This window comes from Talpa occidentalis, unplaced genomic scaffold (genome assembly GCF_014898055.3).
Source record: "Talpa occidentalis isolate TD23 unplaced genomic scaffold, MPIMG_talOcc4v2.1 talOcc4.9, whole genome shotgun sequence".
Taxonomy (NCBI): Eukaryota; Metazoa; Chordata; class Mammalia; order Eulipotyphla; family Talpidae; genus Talpa; species Talpa occidentalis.
The window spans coordinates 107255685-107279439 of NW_023605305.1; positions in this window are offsets into that span (position 1 = coordinate 107255685).

Consider the following 23755-nt stretch of genomic DNA (forward strand, 5'->3'; position numbering starts at 1 on the left):
ACACTCATGCACGCGCGCGTGTGCGCTGGACCTGTGTGAGATGAATGGAGAATGGTTTGCCCTGTGAAGCCCCAGTGATTCGTGGTCCTGGGAAAACAGACCAAAGGTTTACAGTAAAAAGTTCAGAAGTAGCCTGAGCACCTGTATGTATTTATATGCAGTAAAGGTGACATTTGAGCAATTAAAATGTGCCACATTTTAATAAATGTAGTACAATGACTCCTGGGTGGGCATGTGAGAAATGATAAAGCTAGATCCTATTTCATACCCTTCAACAGCGTACACTCCAAATTAAGTTAAAGATTCCTATGTAAGACGTGAAACTGTATTCGTGGAAGAAATCGTGGAAGAATATTTTATTATTATGAAGAATGCCTTCCTATAAATGATTCAAAATACCAAAATGATAAATTTAACAACAAAAAGAAAAAGAACAATACTTTTTTGTGCTTAAAAATACAGTAGGAAGGGCCTCCCCTGGTGGCACAGGTGGCTGAGGGCTGCGCTGTGAGGCTGTCTGCAGCCTCTGCAGTGCAGGTTCAATCCCTGCCGGCCTCGGAGCAACCCATATGGCAAGCAGACCTCTCCTGTCTCACCCGCTGCTCCCCTCAGCAGTGTATTTCATCAGTCTGCCTGGTCTGTTCCCTGCGCTGTCTTTGGTGAATCCTCTCGCCCTCCCGAGCATCTGGCCTATATCCCGTTCTTGTATAAATAAAATAAACCTTAAAAAAAAAAAAGGAAAAAGATAAGCAGCATAACAGAAAAGTGCGAAGTGACTATGAATAACCAGCCTCCACACAAAGAAATGCAAATGTCCCTTGACAGGTGAACATATACATTGGCTCACTCATAACTGAGAGACTGACACATCATTTTTTTTCACCTATCAATTCAGCAAAAGTTCAACAGTTTGACTACACACTTGATTTTCTGTGTGAGAAAATCAAGAAATGGCACTCTTATCCATACACTGCAGGTAGTACTGTTATACGGGCCAATCTCTATGGAAGACAATTGAGCAATAGTTTCTAAAGCTACAAATGCATTTTGACCTAGTAATCCCATTTCTAAGAATTTGTGTGCATTGGTGGTATAGTGGTGAGCAGAGCTGCCCTTCATTTCTAAGAATTTATCCTCTAGATATACCTGAATGTATAAAAATGATGTATACAAAATCATTCATTGTAGATTCATCTTATTATAGCAAAGACTAGACACAGTCCAAATGTTCATCATCGAGGGATTGGAAAATGAGCTAGGATCTATCTATTTGTGGAATACTATACTACTATGAAAAGAGACTCAGTATCTCTATGTTCTGATAGAGGAAAAAAAGCTCCAGATATATTATAAAGTAAAAAACAAGGTGAATACATGCTTAGTAAGCTACCTTTTGCATACAAAAATTGGGGGAAGAAAAGTATATATCCGCATGTACTCATATGCACACAAAGAAATACTGGAAGGATACAGAAAAACTAATCTCAGCATTTACCTACAGGGGTTAGAGACCAGGATGATCAGAGTGACAATGAGAAATTTCAACATATGTGTTTCTTTCCCTATTATTTTGATTTTGATCTATATGAAAGATTAGCATTCAAAACAACAAACCCTATTTTAAAAGTTCACCATAAGCAGATGTTAAAACACACACACACACACACACACACACACAACCGCTTTGCAATGCCATTCCTGTAGTCCACAGGATCAGGTAGGAATCCCACCCTCGAGCATCACAGGTCCCCAGCCTTAGCCCCACCTCAGGCTCCAGCTAAGCCAGGTTGGCTGTGAGTCCTGGAGGACCCATGTGAGTGGGGCTGTGTTTGTTCTGAGTCTTTGACCACCTCCTGCGTGGAATTCCCAGGGTTTCCTCTGAATCAGTGATGTCCAAAGGACTCTCCTTAGATGGCTTTAGTAATGAGAAGACTTAATAAGAATGATAACGCCAGTGATGATGACATCAGGTGTTCGCTTGGAACAGCAGTGGCTGCTATATTGTATTTCATTTAATCTTTCCACCAACTATGTGAGGGAGGAAGTGCTCTCCTGATTGCACACACAGGAAGCTGAGTCCAGAGATAGTGTAGCACCATAACCCAGACCTTCGTGCCTGGGGTCACATAGGCCGGGATTGTCTGCCAGTTCAGCTCCTTCCTGGCTGTGTGAGTTTAGAAAGCTACATCGACAGACTTAGTCATCAGTAAGGTGGGAATAACAAGAACGCCTATTTCATGGCTCTGTTAAGGGTTAAAGGAGACAGTGGAAAGAAGCCACTCAGATGCTCAGCTCATGGTGAGTGTTTGGCTAAGGATCAGCCACTAAGTCTTGTATTTCCAGATTCTACCCACTGCCCCTGGTTGAAGTCTCCCTCCCTTGAAATGTGAACCCTCTCGCCCTCAAGGTGCTCACCACCCAAGCTTCCTATTTATTCTGATAGCACCACGCCAGTTATTGCCCTGTTAGCTCTCCTAGATTCCTTTTCCCTCAACTCATCAGCTAGAGTAGAAGGGTTTCGGGACCAGGACCAGCTCCTGGGTTTCTCTGTGCACTCTGTAATTGATGGAATATACTTAATAGATGCTTGATGGATATTTACTGGGTAATCAAGACTGAAGAATAAGAGTAGGGGGAAAAAAGGTGGAAGGAAAAAACCAAAATAAAACTAGAGGCATCTAAAGGCTGATTTAATGAGAGAAAATGTGAGTGACACTCCCCAAATGTGAGTTGGGGAGGAAGTAAGAGAGGGAGAAACCCCTATGAGGCTGACAGGAAGTGAAAACCAAGAACAGAAGTGCTAAAAGTGATGCAATGCATTGAGGCAATCTTGAGTTTCCCCTTTTGTTGAATTCAATAATATGTGCATGATGGAGATGAGACTAAAAGACCACTGCTATTTCCCAAATGCCTGAATCAATGAAGCCTTATTGCTTAGAGAGGATGGTGATTGAATGGGGTTAACTGATCACAGGCTATGCCTGGGACCTGATGGGACGTGGTTGGGTGAGGTGTGATGTGCACATGAGAACACTAGTGAGCGTTGAGTCCTGCAAAGACCAAGAAGAAACCCCCAACTCTGTCCTCCACACTGGCCATTTCCAAATCCCACCTCCTCTCTAAGGTTTGCCGTGAGGAATAACCAGATGACAGAGTGGAATCCCCCATAGCCCGAGAGCACTGTCCTCTCCTTGGTGATAGGATTCACCCCAAGCTGTTTCGTACAAGTGGAATAAGAAAGATTCTGTTCACCCACGTGTGTGAACTCCTTGAGAACAGAACCCATGCCGCTTTGGCAGGCGGGCGGTGTCCTCATCCAGTGCCTGGTACTTGGAGTCTTACATAGAACAGGTGCCCCATCAATTTTTGCTGGCCTACACTCTGGGGCTGATTGTTGAATGAGTGGTCACAATACCTATTAGGTGACTTAGAGCTCAGCAGAGCTGATCATCTGGGGTCCTCGGAGAGTGAGTCCCTGACCGCAGGACCTAACCTACTCCTCTCAAACTCCATTTGGCTTCACTATCTCTCAGGCTAGGTTCAGGATGATCTTTAAACATGCTCCCAAACTGGCCTGCACATTAGGATCTCCTGGGGGAGCTTTTAAAATTCCTGGTATCCAGCTCCCATTTCAGATCAATTAAATCAGACTGTCTAGGATGAGAGCCGGGCATCAGTGGTTTTTAAAGATCCCCAGGTGATTCCAATGGACAGCCAGGTTTTGGAACTGCTTGCTTGAGAAATGCATTTTCATTATTGAAATGGAATAAGTCTCAGTAAGCCAGGAAATTAAATTAATAAGGACACCCATGCGTCTGACACAACATAAATGGATGTGCTGTCGTAGGGCATTTGTCAGCGAGCAGAGGAGCTGGGTGATGGCTGGAAGTTGTCCAGATGCTGGTGACATCTGCAGCTCGCCCTGAGAAGTAACCGCACCAGGAACTATCTCCGCAGCATCGTGCCTCCCTCCTCTGTGTCCATTGACTAATTTAATTATTTGTGGCTGTTCCTTTCTCCTCACCAGACTATGAGCAACTCCAAAGCAGGAACCACGTCTTCACGGGCAGTGTCTGACCCACTATGGATGAGTGACACATTGTGATGCAAAACGTCCATGGATTCATTCATTCATTCAAATGATGATAGTGACAGAATCACATGGACAGAACAGAGGAAGGAATGAATAAGAACAGAAAACAGAGTCTGGGTCCCTTGAGGGGATAGAATCAAAAGTTTGGAAGAAAAAGCTGAAATAGAATGGGATGCAGTGGTAAGTAAGTAAGGCTGTAGGACGCACACACCTTTTAATCAAATGCACAATTTAGTTAACTTTTGACTAATATTTAACATCTGTAACAGCTGTATTTTTAAAAGATACTAATCGCAATTAAAATCAATTGATTAATGCAGTATTGTTTGCATAATGCCTCTTTCCTCTAAGGCTTGGGGGTTAGGCCCCACCTGCAGCATTCACCCCCAGGCTCCTCACCCAGTGCGTGCAATGGGCCCTCTGCAAATATTTATTAAGTGACTCAGAAAATCATTTTAGTTTCCAGTTTCTCTTTGATTAAAAAAAAAATCCTCATCTCAGGGTAATTATGAGGAAAAATTTAGATAAAGTGAATGAGGACCTGGTCATGGCAGGCATTCAACCGTTCTTAATTCATTCTTACTTTTAAGACAAACAGCAGACAAACAGCAGCTGCTAAGTGCCTGCTCTGGGCATGTGCTACATGCTGGGCAGGACAGGACAATAGGAAGTGCATAGAAATTGCACCTTTTAGGGTTGTGGAGAGAAGACTCTGGATACTCACAACTTAATTGTAGCAAAATCAAGCCCCAAATCCCTGGAGGGAAAAACAAAGTCTGGCAGAAAGGGCTAGGAAAAACTCTGCTAACAGTGGTAATAGGACAGACATTTCACTTTTCAGAAAGAGTAAGAGATTGAGAACCTCAGCTGTCACCACCTTCCCTCATTCACCCACAACATCCACCCTGACCAATTTGGGCAGCACGTTCTGGAACCACATGGCTGATGTTCCACAAAACCACCCCCAGATGGCAGCAGAGAGTCCAAAGCCTGAGGGCCTTAGTCTGACCAGAACTAGATACAACCAGGCCTGGTGCAGGGCCTCTGCGTGACCCAAGGAGGGGGGAACCCAACCACTGAGCCTCGGGGCCTCGATATGCTGTTTGGGGGTTGCAGTTAATGCTTTTAAGTTGGCCCCTTCCTTTGTGTTCCCAACCCCCCAGATGCCAGCCCATCAACTTGGGGTCACCACATAGCTGCAGGGTCCATGCTCAGCATCTTCCCCAGAACACCTCCCACTTTGTCCTTCTTGAAGCCTCAGCTGCCCTCTCTGCCCAAAGATGCCTCCCCATGAAAACTCACCTCTGCATGTCTTGTATCTCAGCGCGGTCCTCATTTCATCTCTGGTTCTCTCTGCCTTTGCTCACCCCATTCCTGGTCTGCTCATACCCACACAGCCCTGCTCCTGTCTGCTGCTCTCTCCTCACCTCCTGCTGAAAGATGACTTCTCAGCTGCTTTTCTCTGTGTCTGTCAGCACTTCCTTTCTTGGTAAGTCTGTGGGTTACAGGTTTGAGTTGACTATGGTGCCCCGCCTTATCAGCCACCTTATAAACCGCCTTATCAGCCATCTCCCATCGCTCCCTGTCACCCCAGCGAAGGAGGGCCTCTCCCCACAGAGACACACCCTTCTGCTCTCTTCTGGCTGTGCCCTGCACCCTCAAGCCCCTAGTAGTCACCCGTGGGCTGAGGCCGGGAGAAAGTGAGTGATGTGTGGGGTAGGGGTGGGGCTACCTGGAGTGACGCTTCTGTGCGCCTGAGACTTTGGTGGACAGGACAGGAAGGAGGAGGACACTGTGAAAGTCAGAGGATTGGATTTTTATTCTTTTTGGAAATCTAGTACCTTCTGAGACTGAGAAAACTCAGTCTCTTCATTCATTCGTACTGGCCTGTAGGTAGTGGGAACACACAGATAAGACCCCATGTCAGCCCTCAAGACCCCCAAAGCCCAGTAGGGGGACAGGCTGGAGAACAGCAGGAGAGGCCCTAACACGGGAGAGCAGAGCACAGGCAGCACGGGCTGGGCCACAAAGGCCTCCCTAATCCGTGACTAGAAGCTGAGCACTGAGGACCAGCAGGAGGAGAGGAGTCAGCACTGGCGAAGTTGTCATGAGGGAAGGCCGGGGAGCGTGACTCAGCCCTGTGACAGGGGAACAGCACGCAAGCAATAGGGGCGAGGCACATGGGGTGGGGGCAGGGCCGGACCTCAAGATCTGTCAGGGATGTCCTGCTAAGGCCACATGGACTTTTCCTTGGAGTTAGGGAGACTAAAAGAGCTTTGAGCAGAGGGGTGACATGATTGGGGCTTCCTGTTTGGGGAAATCTTTCTGGCTGCTGAAGGGAGTGGAGTGGGAAGCAGGAGAGGTGCTAGGAGGCTGTCAGTGTGTCCTGAGGAGGTGAACTGGTGAGAGATTCTGCAGAAGTGGAGGCCCAGGCCAGGGACCTATGCAGACTTTGCAGCATGTGGGGAGTCTTCGGGGTGCCCGAGTGGTAGGTGCTCCTGCCTGGGCTCAGAACACAGCCAGGGAGGCCTGGAGTCTGCACCGGGGAGGTCCTGAGGTGGTGAGGTCACCTGAGGGCCAGGGGCCTGCAGATGAGAAGAAAGAGAGGCAGGAAACTTTAAGTCTGGAGACGAAGTACAACGAGGGTGCAGAAGAGGTACAGGGGGAGAACTGGGGAGAGCGGGGCTGAGCAGGGGGGCGATGGCAGTGTCTGGGGCAGCTGAGTGGTCAGCCAGGTGTGCAGCAATGAGCTTGCGGGTTGGAGGAATGCAGGGCAGGGGCCACGCCAGTTCCAGGCTGGGGTGTGAGAGGGAAATGAGGAACGGGAAAGGCCTGCTTGGCCCCCTTTGAAGAAATCTGAGTATAAAGGAAATAGTGACAACATGCCGCAGAGAACACAGGGTGACAGAGATGGGCTGTTTATTTGCACTCTGGTTTGTGTTTAGGTGGGGGGGATTCATAGAGGGAAATGGGTACAAAATGAGACTTTGGGGTACAGGAAAAATAAGGGGAGAGAATTCTTAGAGGGGGGATGTAAAAGGAGGAGTCAGAGCCCAGTGGGGACTGGATGCTTCTGCGATAAGCAGAGGCTGGCGCGGCTGGGGGGTGGGGTGCTGGCCAGGAGTGCAGGGTGGGGTGAGGTGGGGGCTCTGGAGCCTGGGACGGAGAGCCTGGCTGGGGAGGCCCGCGCCCTCCAGTCATCGTTCGTGGCTTAGGGTCCTCTCCTTCAGGACCCCAGAGTCTGGCTAAAGAAGTCAGGGTCGTCTTGATCCAGCTGCAGATCCAGGAAGTGAGTGGTGGGGGCGGGCTTGTCTGCATACATCAAGCATCTTTTAGAGTTGAAGGTTCAGGAAGAAAGTGCCTAAAGCAACAGCTGTCCCAGCGCTCTGGGAGACAGAGGCGCCTGCCTGGCAGGTTGGAGAGGAGAGTGATCAGGGTGGAAGCTTCCGGGAGGTGTGAGGACCAGGAGGAGAGCGACGCTTGGGTATTTAAAATTCCCAAGGAGTGGCATGTCCCTCCCACGTCTGGGGTGTCGCCTGGGTGCAGTGCTGGTGGCATGGGGTGCAGGGCACTGGAAGAGACCAGTGCTGGGTGACAGGCACGCGAGCTTGGGCCGCAGGATGGTGTCTGAACTGGAGGGGAAGCCCGCGAGCCAGACGTCGAGGCTTTCAGGGACGGGAGAGGGCGGATGCTGACAGACAGCCAAACAAGGACGGAAGCTGGGGTGGCAGCCAGGTCTCGGAGCCTCATCGAGCAGGGTGTTGACAGGAGGGCTGGGCTGGGAGCCACTGGAAAGGGCTGCACAGTAGGCGGTGCTGGCAGAGGAGGCGAACTCCCCAAAGTGGGGAGAGTGGGAGGCGTGGCCAGAAGGGGTCCAAGGCGCAGAGGCCGTCTAGGAGCAGCAGGAAAGACAAGGCCCGGGACGCTTCCTGGTCCTGGGCTGCCCTGAGCAGTGTGGGGGTTAGAAAATGAGCTCAGCTCTGTCCTCTCCTTCCTCTTGTTCTCGCTCCCCAGACAAATCAGAGCACCCCTCTGTGGCATCCAGCTGCACCCCTCTGTGGCATTAGCTGCATACAGTCTTAGGGCCACCATAAGCACACAGGACAAGTGCAGCCTCTCAGAACACTTGCCTTCTGTCTGGAGCCCCCATTGTCCACTCATCCGAGATTCTGTTCTGCTGAGATCCTGCAGTGTTCTAGATGCTGAAGTGGAGCAGGAGAGGCTCCCGAGGCCTGGGGATCTGGTCCTGGCCATATGCCAGCTGTCTGCAGGGGCTTGCCTTGCCGGAGGACCTGCAGCTAGAAGGAAGTGGAGACGAGAACATGAAGTCAGCGTGTGCCCTGCTCCCTCACCTGCAGGGCTGCTCCCTTTGTATGGCTGCTTTGTTTTCTTGAAAGCTTAGTTTATCTGTCTTTTTATTCTGCTTGAACTCTACCGATAACTCTGCATATTGGTCACTTGACCTTGGGAAATGTAAGAAGCGTTTTACTGGCCCCAGTTTCCCTCCCCCACCCCCCATACTATGAGGGGTTGAACCATCGCAGTGGGTTTTCAGCCACATCAGGTGGAGAGCCAGCAGCTTGGTGGGAGAGAGTAAGGGGGGAGGGTTAGGGTGGGGCGGGAGGAGGGGGGATTTCAGGGCGCCTGAGTCTGGACGGTGGTTCCTGGCTCCACCCTGACTTCCGCTGAGCTGCTACCCTTGGGTCTGCCTGAAGCTGCTGTTGAGCATGTGATTTTGTTTGGAAAGAGACGTCTGCTGTCTAAAACAATGTTAAAATTTGTGATCTTGCCTAACCCTGACCCTGGGTGACCTCAGATGCTGCAGGGTGTGTCCTTGGCCAGGTGTCCTTACCTGCAGGCTTCTGTTAATCTGAGCATCGAGGAATTTGGGGGTCCCAAGGGCAGACTGTGCGGCACTCAGGACAAGCTGTGGCTCTTTGGTGGCGGTTAGGATGCCCTCTCCAAGCCGATGTCACGAATGTGCTGGTGGGGGGCAAGAACTCGGTGCTCCATGTGACCTTGATGATGGATCACATCCTGAGTCTAGCGAGGGGGCAGACAGGTGCAGCAGCCAAGGGACAGAGCTGGGCCTGTTCTTTGTCACCCAGCACCAGCTGGGATCCCTGCTGTGCAACTGGCAGCTGGGAGGGATCTCCTTGCCACTGGGAAAACTCCCCAGCTGGGACCTTTCTGAGAATTTGTGCCAGAGAAACAACACCTGTGAGTCACTGCTCAGGGGAAAACCCACCTGCTCAGTGTGGTCCAGTCCCAGTGGCCACAGGAGGGACCAGGAGGCAGAGCGAGAGATGACAGCCCTCTTTGCTACTTTCAGTTCTGAGGAGGGATGGATCAGATTTACATTTCCCCATTTCAGAAGGGAAGCTGAGGGATGGGACTGGCACCCAAAGAGGCCCCATGTTGTGGCAGGTGGTGAAGCCCACAGCTGTTGCGTGTGGGGTTCTGAGCAGGCTGTCGGGCTCCCCCTCTAAACTTCTGGGCTCTCGGGCTCACCACCCTCTCTTCTGGCCCAGGAGTAGCCACAGATAGGCTTTTTTTTTTTCATTTTTAAAAAAGATTTATTTATGAAAACAAGAACTGGGGGTGAGAGGATTCACCAGAGACAGAGCAAGGAGCAAGGAGCAGAACAGGCAGATCTACTGAAACCCACTACTGAGGGGAGCAGCGGGTGAAACAGGAGAGGTCTGCTGCGCCATGTGGGTAGCTCCCCGGCTGGCCAGGGATGGAACTCATGCCGCAGAGGCTGCGGATTGCTTCATAGTGCGGTGCTTAACCCCTTGCACTGCCAGGGAGGCCCCACAGCCAGGCTTTTTTAGTCTGTACATGGTACATTCTGGACAGAGTATCAGCAAAGGAGGGGAAATCTCAGAGAGTGTGATGAACCATGAAAAAACCCCCCCAAATATTGGGAGAGAAACATTTCAGATACTTCATAGCATGACCCAGTTGGGATATTTATTTGCTGCTGTCTGTCCTGGTTCTCCCAAATTAAAAATTGAGTAAAATCCTGTGAGCTGATTTGCTTACGTTCTACTCAACTGCGTCTACTCTGGAGAGAGAGTGTGTGTGTGACGAGGCTGGGAGAAGTGGGTGCAGGCAGCAGAAGCTTCAAGGAGAGCGTGGCTTGGCCATGGATTTTATCTATGAAGCAAATTCAGCACTGAGCTGAGGCTAGCCTGCTAGTCGGCCAGCCGTGGATTAGACTCCAGTGGTAAAGTCACGGAAGGTATTATCTTCTCTCGGGAAGTTTGTGTTGGGGAAATCATGGCAAATACACAAACTGCAGCAAAATAGCAGAGCATGAAAGGCAGCCCCCTGCGCCCCGTTCCACTGCACCTGCACTCGCAATCAAGCACGCACCCACACAGGACGGGTCACACAGCTGCAGACCACCCCCTCTGCGGTTCTTTTTGATTTTGATCATCAAAATCTTCATGAAAAGATATAGAATATAGAGAAGCAAAATCAAATCAATAGCAAACCCTTGATATCTCACTGCAGACCTGAGGCACCCGGAAGGGGAGAGTGTTGGGCGGGAGTGGGCAAGGAGAGTGGCCACTGGAAGGTGACTGGGGCTTGGCTGGCAGGTGTGAAAACATACATTTGTGGAGGTTTGCACCTGTACCCCCTGAAACAAATACAATGATGTAAACTAACATTGGGGGAAAAACCAAGCTAATAAAAAACCCCGAAACCTAAAAGTAAAACCTCCCTCTTTTGAATCCCCATTTTCTTACAGCACTGAGGCCAGGGCATGAGTACTGGAGCCTGAGGCCAGGGCAAGAATCTGGCCCCTCCATGCTCGCCTTTGGCTGGGACAAGCCACTTACTGTCTCTGGGCTCATCCCCTCCTCCGTGAGGCCGTGATTGCAGCACAGACTTCACGGGGCTGCTGAGGGCTTTGGTTAAAACAGCGCCTGCTCAGAACAGTCCAGCGCGTGGGCAGCTCTGGACCCTAGTCCTGAACTCGCCCTGCTGCCAGAGGCAGAGGACATATGCCTGGGGTCCAGGGAAAGCAGAAGTCAGTTTTAATGAGGGGAAAGGGAGACAGGAGGATGTTTGCCTGCTTTCAGGAGAAGAAAGTATCCTAGAAACCTGGTGCTTCCAGGCAGCTGCTGAGTCCCAACTCCCGTCTAGTCATCAGATATTTGCAGAGGACCTGCCATGTGGTGGGAAAACAGAGATGCTGGAGGCAAGGAGTCCACTCCAGGGGGTGAAACAGGGAGATGAAAGCAAAGAGTAGCACATGATAAATACCCCAAAATCTTAGGAAGACACATTAAGTGATGATGACTTATACAACAGAATTGCCTGATTGTAAATTGAATATGAATCAGATCAAATATTGTGACCTAAAAATTTATTCCTGAGGAGAATAACTTTGACAATATCACATATAATGAAAATGTTGGGTAGTCCGAGGGGAAACAGGTCATGCTTCTCCAACTCCCCTTTACCAGCGCCATGTCTGTCTGTCAAGTGCCCACCTGCTCTAACTCCGTCTCCTCTACCTGCTGGGTGTGGTGCACCTCCCAGGGCAGGTGTGTGGTTGTGAGGACTGAACAAGCTACTTCGATCTGAATGCATGAGTTTTATTATCCTTGTGCCTTGCACAAGTTAAGTAGGTGCTCAGTGACCACTGATCATCGCTATAACCTTATCTTGGCTGTCTTTTAGTGCTGGCTTGGAGGGGGAAGTTTAGCTGTGATGGCCCTGGGATCAAGTTGGAAAGATGCTCAAATACCTGTCCCTGGAGAGATAAATGCAGCTGATGTAGAAGCAAAAGATCATGTGCAACTGAACAAAAAAGAAAAGGGAAGTGCAAGGAGAGGCTCTGGAAATAATACAAGTGTGTGTGTGTGTGTGTGTGTCTAGGAAGAGAATATAATAAAAATATAATAAAACTAGGGGAGAAGCAGCATTTTACAATGAATAGAAGTGGATCCACTCAACCAAGGCACAGTTGACAACAGCAAGTTGTGGTTTCACAGTTTGCAGCTATGACTATTAGTGCATTTTCTCAACTCCCCCAATCAAATCTGCAAATATCTAGTCCAGAACCACAGATTTTTCTTTTTGACTTTCCCGCAATGTCATCCTAACCCATGTCTAGTCCCTCCATCCCTGCGCTTCTCTGCCCCCCACTCAAGAATTGTGAGGAATACTGAGAGCATCAGACTAAAAATGTTGGCGTGTGGTTCAAATTCATGACCTGCCTTCTCCTCTGAGTCTGTTTGCTCCTCGGTGAGGATGACCTACTTTGGTCCCATGTGCGTGTCTGTGGTCTTCCTAAGCTCACGTCCCCATGCTCAGCTGCAGTGAGTGTCTGTCGGGAGGAGCATTCTCGTGTTTAGTGACTGTGCATTTGTTTCACCCCTGCCCTTCCCTCTCCTCCATCACGCTTTTCCAGTCCCAGGAGGCCCTTAGTTGACCTGGAGAAGCAGCTTCTCAGGCAGTGCTCCTCCCTTCAGCCATCCTGTCAGCTGCCCTGAACCCGTGGCAAGGCAGCTAGAGTGAATCCTGGACTCCAGATGTGTGTATCGAGGCTCCCTGTGCTGCCCAGGAGATCTGTGGATTCTCGGGGGCCCCAGCCTGCTTGCCCTGGCCAGCTCTCCCCACTCTCTCTCAGAGTGAGTGGGAGAAAGTGCAGTTTCCTTTAAAAAGTTCCTGAACATGTGCTAGTAGCCTCCACCACAATATATTTCATGCATTACAAAGTCTTAAAAATGACAGGTGGATGCTTTTTTGTTCATCGCCAGCATTCCTGTTCTCCTCCAGTAACAGAAGTGATGTGGGTCTGCTTGCGTGGGCACGTGGCCATGTCTCTCTCTCTCCACACTTAGCCCGCACACCCCCAAAAAGGAAGTGTTCATTAATGGGGACAGCGCATTCTTTAAGCTGCCACGGTGTGTGACGGAGACAGACGGAGAGGGATGGGAGCCATCAGCATCCATTCCGCTCTCCAGGAGAGATGAGAAATTCTTGCATGCGGGAGATGTTCATCACTCGCAGGCCGAGCTGCACACCAGGTCTCATGCGCTGCTGTGGACGGAGCCATTGGGGCTGCGGCCTTGCATCACACCAGACAGTGTGTACGTCCTCCGTGACCAGTAAAGTGCTGAGTTAGCTTTCCACCCAGCTTTCCGTAATATTTTACGATTGTTACATGTGAATTTGTCTAAAGCCTTATGAATGGGTGGACTTCTCGATGGTTCTGATCTTTCTTGATCTGCCTGGGTCGATCAGTTCCAAGTGAGGGGTGGGGATGAAAAATGGTGATTCCAGGACCTCCCCGGTGGCACAGCGGTTGAGCGCTGGGTTGTGAAGCTGCCCGCGGCCTCTGCGGCGCCGGTTCGATTCCTGGCTACTCCCTGGCCACCAGAGGAGGGTCCCACAAGGCGCGCAGACCTCCCCTGCCATCTGCTCCTCCCCCCAGCAGTGTACCTCGGTTCCTTTGCCTGCTCTGCTCCCTGCTCTGGCTCTGGTGAATTCTCTCACCCTCCCACGCTTCTGACTGTACCCAGTGCATGTATAAACAAAAAAAAAAAAACCTCCAAAACAAAAAAAAACCCAAATAAATAAATAAATAAATAAATAAAAAGAAAAATGGTGATTCCAGAAGCATCTAAAAATATACACAAAGGTCATGGGGAATAGTTACCAGGAGATCCCAGGAGAATTCCTGCTTTCTCAGGAGATGGTCATTTTCCTACAATCATTTATGGAGGGCCACGCTGTCTGGTGGCCTCTGTGGCTAAGCCAGGCGGTAAAGCTGACACCCAGACTCCCCCCTGCCAGACTCCCTGCTCGCTGAAGAAGGGCACCCCTCAGAGGCCGCCCCTGTCTCTCAGCTCACCACTCGACTTGAAACCAGTCTCCAAGCTGCCTCCTTCCACGAGTGGTCACATGTCACCCCGACTTCTTTTATCTCCCTTTCTTTATTTACTATTCCTCAGTCTTCCCCACTCCTTGAAAACAGAGGGAATGGTTGAGTTGTCATGGCAACCCCCACCCTCACCTCTTTTCCTGTCCTCAACAGTTTTTCTACATTTTAATAAAATCACTATTTATAGTGTGCAAAGCTTCAGTTCCCTCCACTGCAGCTCTGCAAGGGAGGTTTCCTGTCTGACCAGAATATTAATGACTAAAACATGGCTTTCTAGCGAGGCGGCGAGGAAGCCTCTAGAGCCTCAGAGTTTCAGGACCAGGTTTGACCTGTCTGGATGAGGAGCGATGGGGCAAGGCTAAGCACCAGCCTCGTGCTGTGTGCCATGCAGAATGCATACATAATGTGCAAGGCTGGAGGGGAGGCTGCAGTGGGGAGGTAGGCAGGAAGCAAGGCGTTCTTAGTTCTTACCTTTGTCAAGCTGTCGAGGGAACTGAACTCTTGGGCTCTCCTTGTGCCAAGCTGAGCTTCAGGGCCGGTGGAAACAGCTGGGATTTGCATAGTGATGGTGAGTGGAAGGCAAGGGCATCATGGGGGAACACAGGCCTTATCATTTCTTAGTTTGAGCCCTCGGGGTTCTCACCTGCACACTGTCTACCTGTGTGGGAGGACAGAGCTGCCAGCCCCCAGGCGTTGGATGGTAATGCAGTCTCCTGGCCTCTGGAACAGGCTTCTGGTCCGAGCTCAGCCACTCCAGTGGTTACCTGTCCTCTCTGCATCAGTCTCTTCATCTCAAAAATGGGGATGATGATGATTGGACTGACCTTTCAGGGTCATTTTGAGGATTCAATAAGCTCATATACGTAATGACCTGCACCTGGTAAAATATGTGCTGTTTTAGGTCATCAACATTTGGTAAGCGAGAACTATTGTTGTACTGGTTTATCAACATCCATGAAGACTAGTCCAATCCTGGGACTTTACCAAGGGTTTACAGCTGTTGAGCAATGGGCCTGGGGGGGACAGGGGTTTGACCGGGGGCGTTTTGTTATGGAATGAAACACTTGGGCTGCATTGAGAAGTAGAATCTGATCCTAAATAGAAAAATGCAGTAGCTTTTCTATTCTTAGTGTTCAGTAATACAAATATTCATTCCTTGTCATGTTGCTTTCAGGCTTTATTAAAAACAAATTTATATAGGAGCAAGGTGGGTTATTTTAGGTGAAATGTAATTTGAACTTCAGATGTTGTTCATCCAGTGTGATGCCTGGCAGGTGGAAATTCTCCGAGGAAAATTCCGTAGTCGTGGTCTTGTGCTAGTGCTTCTCCAGCTCTCGTGTGCAATATTCTGATTTAGTAAAATCAGCCTGGAGATTTTACTAAAATTCAGATTCTAATTGAGTAAATTTGGGTGGAGTCTGAAATTCTGCATTTCTAATAAGCTCTTAGGGGGAGGCTGATGCTGCTGGCCCCTGGGGATCATTAAGTAGCAACATTATGAGGATTTAAGGCCAACTCTGACTAAAGACACCCAATACCAGAGGTTTGGGGTCCAAGAAGGGGGTCCTCTTTTGTGGCTATTCAGATGCAAGGCTGGAATTATCCAATATTGATAAACCTGGGCCCTCATGAGGGAATGAGATTACAAATAATGAGTAGAAGCCAGAAGCTCATTTTCTGAGATGTTTTTAGACAAAGGAAGTCAGAAAAAGCTCTTTGCAACTTTTTGGCTTTTTGTCAAGAAACTCATACTTACCGACAATATTATGTAAGGGGTTTCCTCTTGCTGTTCAAGTGTGACTGTTCATTTTGTTTTGTTCTGGAAGTATTTTCAGAATCCAATAAAACTCATCACCTTTAGGATTTGTGTGTGTGTGTGTGTTGTTTGATTTCAGAATATTCTGAAGAAATGATTGTTGGACAAAAACCCTAATGAAATTGAGCCAAATAGAGACATATTTAATAAGACATCAACTTAAAATTTTGACTTCTGCTTAAAAGCATTGCTTCCCTACTATAAATCTCTGGCAATCTCTTGTTTCACTCTAAGCTTTGTTTAAAAAAGCCCTCAAAACAAAACTCTGACATGTTTTTAACAACTAACAATAATGGTGATAGGTAACAGCTGCAAGCTGGCTTCCAAATCACCAGCAGAGGAATTAGAGGTCCACGTTCTAAGATGAGAGGTTTAGCAACATTATAAGATGAATCAGCCAGTGACTCACAATTACAAGTTGTGTGATTTAAGAATCCCAGTCATTGTGAGCTTCTCTTTGGAAAAGGAAATTTTCGAAGGAATAGGAGAAAGTAGAGAAAGACATGTGAAATGTATTTCTTTTAATTCTAGATTGACCATGAATGAGAATGTGTGTCCTGGTCAGACATCTTTATTTCATTAGTAATTTCATTAGTAAGTTGCTCATTAACTTTCATTAGCAAGTTGTTCATTACTCATTTCATTAATAAGTTGCTCTCAATTAGATTTAAGTGTCTCGCCATGCAGACTTAACTCTCTCCCTTATTTTGCTGGAGTATTATATCTATCCTGGAACCAAAAAAGAGGTTATTTCTATTAGGTTATTAAACAAGTTGAAAAAGACCCAAAGAACAAGGTATGGTAATACCAGTTAAGGGGAAATTGCCCATTTAGTGGCACCTTTAACCCTTTAAACCTGGCAGATGCCTATTCAGCTATTCAGCTCATTTCAACAACTCAACAGGAGATGAGAAACTATGGCTGAGAGTGGCAAGAACATGCACTTCAAGATGCAAAGGTTTTCTAGCACTAGGGGTCTTAGCAAAGTTAAAAGTTTTTGCAAATGGGAACCACACAATAGGATTCCAGATCAAAGTCTCCTCAGTTGGTAGATAACTGTTGGGAGAAAATGAAATGAGATTTTTCTGAGAATGGCTCTCCTGGCCCATCTTTAAAACAGAAAGGCATTGTTCCTTCTAAGCTGGTGGGAACTGGTTACAGTAGCAGCCATATAATTTGTCACTGAATAAATCACCAACACCAAATTACATTAATTACATCTTACTCTTTGGCTCTCTAAATTCCTCCTTAATAGACCCGAAGGAGTTGCAATGAATAATATGGGTTGAGACCCATGTGCCATCTTTAGAGTTAGTATTGTACTTTCCAGTAAATCTGTTTTCTTTCTCAGTGATTGCAGGTAGGAAAATGCATATTTTCAGTTCTGTTAAGGGGTTTGCTTAGAATTTTCAATAACTAAAACTTTTCGAAGTTAGCCAGTAGTTGTTTATGACCACCACAACCTAAAGTTTCTCCCCGCCTATAGCATATTTTCCAGTAGATTCTACCACAATGTCTATTTTTGAACTGGGAATCCTTCTCAGTGAGGATTTTGAGAGCTATCAAGAGGAAAATCCTGCATAGTTTAAGCACAAGCACTCTTATCCAAGCAGAATACTTCAAAGGATTGGAGATTGAAGTAGCCTCTGATGAAGTCTAGAAACTGCTGGAGATGTTTAAAGACCGAAGTTAAAATTACCCTTGAGATAAAATCTGATATCCTGTTTCTAAGTCTGAAAGCTTTCAATAAGGACCCTGAAGCTTCCTGGAATAATAAACAAGATCTTCTAAAACAGCAACTGGATGAGGTAAGTGTAACTGACTTGAAAGTACAGATTAATTTCCTCAACACTACTCATGAGTTACAAAATTAAGAAGGAAAATTTCCAAGAGAGTGACATAGTTGAGGTTTTATTGAATTCAAAATATTTTTGAGTACTGTGATAGTTTGAAATACATTTAAGATTTTCCACTGCTAAGACATAATCTAGTTTCCTTGGAGTGCATTTGTTTTATGAATCTAGTTTCAAGAGCCTCTAAAAAGGGTGCATCAATGTGCAGCATTTTGCAACTTGAGAGAAATAAACCAAGAGGGGACTGGCTGTAGGAAGCTGAACCTTCCCCTTCTCATCTGCCTCGCTCAGTCCTTTCTACTTACTTGTCAAACTAACAGGCCTCTCTTATTTCCTGAAAGCTCTTGGACTTTCAGGTCCTTTCCTTCCTACTGACAGTCTCCTGAGCCTGCCTGGTATGGAAACTGTTCTTATGCTATAACCTGAGGCTCCATCATTTTGCACCCCCTGTATGAGATCTTTGAGGTAGGTGTGACATCATCTGTGTCCTATTTATTCAACAGACGCTTTGCTGAGCACCCCCTGTGCTCCAGGCAACCGTGAGCACAACAATGATTAGAGCACACAGTCAACTCTCCAGTTGCTCATGGTTTTGAAAAGGAGACAAAAAAAGCAGACAGTGATAGTTTGTGAGAAGTTCTTTGACATGAGGTTACTGAGACGACATCGGAGGGATACTTAGCCAAGATCCTCCCGGAGAAGATGTCACCTCAAGTAAGGCTTGAGAGTTAATTAACTTGCTCCCAGGTGAGGAGAAGCTTGTGGGCTGGTAAGTGGAAGGAAAAAAGGTGGGCAGATGGAGCAACAAATAGGAAGGTAGAAGAAGAAAGAGCATGTCACATACAAGCATACAAGGAAGTCACAATAATTCAGGGTGAGCAAAGCCAAGAGTATCTGTCAGAGAGTGAACAGGGATGACGTTAGAAAGGTCAACAGGAGCTGGAGTTTGAAGGGCCTTGGATGTCATGCTAAAAAGTTTGGATTTTATTCTAAAAGGATAAAGGAGAAATCGTGGAGGCATTTTAGCCAGGAGAGTCATTAGCATATTTGTGGTTTATAGAGATTGCTTGGGCTGCAGTATGAAAAATTTACAAGGCAGCTGCTGAAAATAGGCAAGAAATTACAAGACACAGAAATAATTCAGAGGGGGAAGGGGGGAGAGGAAGTTGCATCAAGCATTTATTGGCTGTAAATAATGAGTAAGAAGGAGAAGTTTGAGACTAGATGATCACAAGATTTTTAAATAGCAGCATTAAGGAGAAGTGGTTCCAGTTCCCAAGATAGGAAGTATAGTTGTGATGAGATGGGGTGCCAAGTGTAGCTAATGTTTCACTCTGGGTTCGACGTAGTGAGTTTGAGATACCTTGCATAGTTTAGGGAGCACCCAGTAAGATATTTCTAGCAAGGAGATTGGTATGCAAAAGATAAGTTGTGTGCATGGGTCAGGAAACCCCATAAAGCTGACTAACACAATCTTGGCTTATTGGAAGGTTACAGAAGAATCTCATAGGACCCAATGACTGGGGGTTGTGATGGGCCTCCCACATACTGGACATTTGTCTGGAGCTACTTTCCACCTTTAACTGAGGCAGCTGGCTTGTTGTTTCATGTCTGGTTCATTTTCTTTACTTCTCTACTAGACTTAGTCACTCAACTTCACCAGAACATGCAAGACAAGGAGATAGGGATGTCAAGAGGATGACCTCGGCTCAGCTCCACATGACTCAGAACTCTGCCTAATTGTTTCTGCCGCTAAGTCTCAATTCTAAATTTCAGGGAGAGATACTCTCATTGGCTCAGTTTGGGTACAGAACCTCTTGTGGACAGAGAATAGACTGACACAGGTTCAAGCTATCCCTTCTAGGCTGTGGCTTGGCAGTTTCTCTAAGAATTGAATGTGAGCACGAAACAAATGAGTGACTGAAAAAACAACTGGTAAAAAAAAGCTTTTAAGGCACAGATTTGGGCCCAAGATAAGGATTTGGGGAAGTAATGAAAACTAAGGTATAGGTTGAGATGACCTAGGGAAAGTTCAAACTCTGAGAAAATTAAGGGCTGAGGCCAGAAGCTTGGCGAGCAGCATTTAAGAAGTGATAAGAGGAAGACAAGTGAGTGGGCATGACTTAGAAGAGATAGAAAGAGAAGTAAGATAAAAGATGGTATCACCAGTACTTAAGAGGACGGAAGGGTCAACAGTGTGAAGAAAGTTCTGTAGAGATTGGGAAAGATGAGCTGAGGGGTGACATGGAAACTGCTGGTGAAGACACACGAGGTGAAGACAGAAGTTTAGGTGATAGTGAGGTAACATCTGTACCCAAATGAATTATGGGTACAGATAGAGAGTCAGCTTGTTTTTTAAAGGTTTGGCTTTGGAAGGAGGTAAGTAGAACTGATGATAGATATATGGTGGAGAAGACATTTATACTCTAATCAAAGATTCTGAGGTGGGAGATACTGACTAGACAATCAGGAGAGACAGTACTTGATGGAGTTAAATTCAGCAGGAGTTTAAACAGGGTTGACCAGAGTTGCAGAGACTGGGACAACCTTTCCACCAGAGAGGGGGAGGTTGTACAGACCAGGTTGTCAATAAAGATTTTTGAAAGATAAATGACTAGATTTAAGACATGGTGGTTGAGCCAGTTTGCAGAAGTTCGGTTTCCCTTTCTCTTGGGTTCTCATTTAAGGCCAGGGATTGGGTTTGAGGGCATGCTGAGGCAGGACCAGGCTTGCCTGCTGGGATGAGGTGAGGGACACACAGCGTGGAAGGCCTTTCTTCTGCTCTTCTTGAAGAAGTCCTAGTGATAACTCCCTCAGTTGACTCCCTGCTTAGTCAGCATTGAGAGAGCAGGGGTTGAAGGACAGGCAACTTAGCCACGCAAAAGAGCCTTGGGTCAGAAGTCAGAAACCTTTGGTTCTGGTCACTCCAAAATACACTGACATGATCTTTGACAAGCTATAAAACTACGCGTCCAGTTTCTTTTTTAGTAAAATATGTGTGACATTAGCTTCTCTGCCTGTTTCACAGCTTACAGATTTTTCAGATTGCTTTCAACTGCAGGTATACTAATAATACCGTGAATATTGTAAAGCACAAGTATTCAGAAAGTGGGTTGCCTGAGTGGGGTGCCCGTGGAGCCATTTAACCATACCTATCCATGATGGCGGGACCCTCGAAGACTGCTGTCTGGGTCCTTCTTTGCTACTACGTGTGCAGAGAGGTTGGTCTGACTGCAGAGCATTCCACTAGCATAGAAAATACCTGGAAGAAGCAGCCTATTAAAATCACAAGCTCATTACTTTCTCCAGTCTAGGATATAAAGTTCAAACATCTTTATAGATTGCTTCCAGAAATTATAAGGCAAAAATCTACATCCACATGATGCATGCCTGTTCCCTCTCTCCTTCTTTTTCCATCCTGTCACAAATCAGGAGAGCACGAATTCAAAGACCTTCAGCTTTTTTCTAAATGAAAACTAAAGACACAAGACATCTTTTAGCCCAGGTTCTGTATTCCTATTAAGCCCTCTGACGAACTTCCATCATACAGTACCTGATTGTTTTTAGATTCAGGTCATGTCTTCCATCTTTCATGGCTGACAGGATGGGTATAAGTTAAACTAGTAATACCTGCATGTACTCTCACCGACATTGTAAAGGTTAATGAGAGAGCACCTGTGAATCAGTCGTGTTCTTAAAAGCATTGATGATGCCAAATTGGACCAGACATAGGTGAGGGCCGGTGTCCCGTGTACTCATTGCCCTGTCTTCTGTGTGTCTGGGATCAGACTGCCGGGTTACTTCCTTTGTTCTTTCTCTTGTGGCCTCATTTCCAGAATAGCTTCTACAGACCTTAAGTTTTAAGGCAGAATAGTCACCAGATGTTGGAGCCCATCCTCTGACCTTCCTTTTCTGCCAAGATGCAAATGATTAGGTATCATTGAGTGTGAACAAAGAAGAATCTAAAAAACCCGAAGTAACTGGTTTCGGCTGTGACTCTTGGAACTTATAAATTAATGATAAATGAACTGAAGGGAGATGGTGCAGTATCAATAAAGAGAACATAAAATAAAGTACAAAGAAGGGAGCTGAGGATCGAATGTGCCCATAGCAGGCGTCCGGCTATAATTATGTAGTCATTTTTGTTTCTGTTGAACAAGAAAGTGAAAATTCTCTTGGGTGGAGACATAGCTCAAAGCGGATATCTATAATCCCCTGGAAGCAGCCGGCAACTCCTAATTCACTTGGTAAATGTTCACAAAGACCTTAATCTGGTTCCATAAAATGAAGTACTTACAAATTATGCTTCCTGCTCCATCACCAAAGTCGCATGACCAGAAAGCTTAAAAACAGTTATTTTTTTTTTTTTGTATCAACCGGAGGCTTGGGAAAATGTTTTGTTCTTTTCTCTAATAGCTAATTACTACATGTGTAAAGCAGCCTAAAATCTGCACTTTTTTTTTTTTAAACCAAAGTAAAATTCCAGATGGAAACAAGAGGCCTCTGTTTTGGTGGGGTAGCTTTTGTTGACATTCCAAAAGCACAAACACATTTGAGTAACTAGCTGCTATTAGCAAAGATTTACGCTCAACATTGCTAAGCATGAAATAAGAACAATGGGTCTATAAAGGCTGATTAGTAGAAATTAGAGTCTGTCAAGGTGCAGAAAATATCAAAAATATCTAGAGAATACATGTAGAAAACAAAATGTTTTAGTATTTGACTGTTGTGGATATAAATGTTGAGAATTCTAAACTGCAAATCTAGGAATACACATACACGCACATGTGCACGCACATACACGCACATGTGCACATACACACACGCACACACGCACACACAACTTCCATTACACTACAGGCTCTCTGACAGCAGGACTCCTTTGTACTCACCTTTGCTCTCAACAGGACAATGCACACAATTGATGCTCAATACACATTTTTGAATGGAGTCATGTAATTGCTTTGCCTCAGTTTTCTCAAGTAACTGACACCAAGTATAGTGACACAGACAAATTACAAATAATCTTTCTTCCTTGAGATGTCTCTGGGTCATCAGCAGTGTACCACAGTGGGCAATGGAAGAAACTTAGGGAAAGTTCGCATCCAAAGACTTGCTAAGGATAATAGAGAGAAGACTTCCTATCCTCATGGGGGAGGACACAGTCATCCACAGAACTGATCCAAAGGTAGCTGATGCCTGGGCTGTTGACAGCAGCCCAGCACTTGGTGTTTCCAAATGAGAAGGAAAGTAGAAGACAGAGACCAGAGAGAGATGAGAAAGAGATAGTAGTTTGGAATTAATTACTCATATAACAACTTTTTTTTGGTATTTTATTGAATTCTGCATATAACATTTGCAATGAAAACACTTTAAATCCAATGACAAATTTTAAAAATAGGTCAGATGAAAATATCACATAATCAACTCACAGGTATTTTCTAATATTTATGTAACAGAAGGCCTGACATTATTATGACAAGAACACTGGAGAACATGGTGTAAGAGCTAGCTTATTTTAACTTTACATTAATATGTGATAAATTAATTCAATGTTAAAAGGAAATGAATATAGAAAAAATATAAAACATGTTTGACTTTACATTTTATTCAGAATTCCATTATTTGTTATTATCATGATTTAAGAGTGATTATTATTTCATTCCATACAAAATAATACTTGTGTGACTTCTCTGTCTGATGAGAACTAAATTTACTGTTAAAAAATTTTAAATTCTGATATAATATAGCATATGTCCCATTTAAATATTCACAGTAACATTGCATTGCTAGTAAGGAAAAGTACAGAATGTATTACAGATTGTTGATTTACAAGGGAAAGCAGTAACAGTTTCTATCTGTTGTTTGAGAAAAGAATTAAAATGTTGTATTATGTCATGTATTAACACAGGATGTTTATATTTAAATTAAGCAGTCATCAGATTTTGATTTTATCTGGGAAAATATGTAAGTGGACTTTTAAATATATGGACAGATTTCACCATACATTTGAATTATGGCTTAATGTTACTCATGCAATCGTCTAATACTTGATAACCAATTCTTTTTGGATGGTGAAAGGAAATAAG